The sequence below is a fragment of the Cucurbita maxima genome, unplaced genomic scaffold (genome assembly GCF_002738345.1).
Source record: "Cucurbita maxima cultivar Rimu unplaced genomic scaffold, Cmax_1.0 Cma_Scf00051, whole genome shotgun sequence".
Lineage (NCBI taxonomy): Eukaryota > Viridiplantae > Streptophyta > Magnoliopsida > Cucurbitales > Cucurbitaceae > Cucurbita > Cucurbita maxima.
The window spans coordinates 508,653-509,930 of NW_019272067.1; the positions used below are offsets into that span (position 1 = coordinate 508,653).

The 1,278-nt window shown below is 32.8% G+C and overlaps 1 pseudogene; it reads right to left on the reverse strand.

The window, feature by feature from the left end:
* Window positions 1–1,278, reverse strand: part of LOC111471375 — a 4,255-nt pseudogene that overhangs the window by 488 nt on the left and 2,489 nt on the right.

Consider the following 1,278-nt stretch of genomic DNA (forward strand, 5'->3'; position numbering starts at 1 on the left):
AAAAAAAAAAAAAAAAAAAAAAAAAAAAAAAAAAAAAAAAAAAAAAAAAAAAAAAAAAAAAAAAAAAAAAAAAAAAAAAATGCAATATGAATAAAGAAAAATAAAATGGGAAGAGATGAACCTGCTTGTTTAATATTATATCATCAGCGTTGTCTCGACTTTTGGTCAAAGATTCACCACCAATGGCATCCAATTCTTGTATACACATAGGGAGGTTTGGAATTTCTTGAAGAAACATGTCATTCCTTATTTGGAGATTCTTTAAGGACAAAAACTTAGGGAGACACGAGAATTTGTTACCCGACAAGAATAGAGAAGATAAGAAAGGGGTGACTTCACATAAAGCTTTCAAAAAATCAGTATTTGATATGGTACATTTTTCAAGAACCAAGTAATGGTGTTCATAAAACATAGGCTCTCTTTTGAAACTGCTAAATGAGGAAATTCTAAACTCGACAAAGTTTCCATGATTTGAAGAAGAGCATGTTGGATGGATAGTTGAGTCCCAAGTGAGGGGTAGCATTTCAAATCTAGAACACCCACCAAGGCTAAGTTCTCCAAGATTGTGTAACAAATAAATGGTATTAGGAATGGAGATGAGGTTTGTACAACCGTGAAGGTCTAAATCAAAGAGCGCTGTAAGGTACCTAATTGATGAAGGAAGCTCCTTTATGGCGGTAAAACTCAAATCCAACCGTACTAAAGATTTCATGTTTTCAGCAATTTCGGGAAACATTTCAAGCTTAGAGCACCCAGAGAGATATAAATATTTAAGGGACTTTAACTCGAGGTTGCTTGGAAGCATTTCAAGGTTGGTGCATCCTCTAAAGTCCAACTTAATGAGACTATCCAAAGATCCAATAGACTCGTGAATCACTCTTAAATTTGTGCAGTTATTGAGATACAATGTTTCAAGGCTTGATATTGCAGAGAAGTCGGGAAGTTCCTCAAGTTTATTGCAATAAGAGAGATTCAAAACTTTAAGAGACTTCAACATGAAGTAGCTTGGAAGCTTTTTAAGGTTCGAACAATGATTAAGGTCTAAGGTAATAAGCTTACCAAGAGAAGCAACTGATGTCGGAACTATTCTTAAATTTTTGCAGTGGCTAAGATGCAATTCTTCCATGCTTGATGATGCAGAGAAGTCAGGAATTTCCTCTAATGAAGTAGAGTAACGAAGATCAACAAGCTTCAACCTTTTACAATCCTAAAATACATGGAAAAGAAACAAAAAAAAAAAAAAAAAAAAAAAAAAAAAAAAAAAAAAAAAAAAAAAAA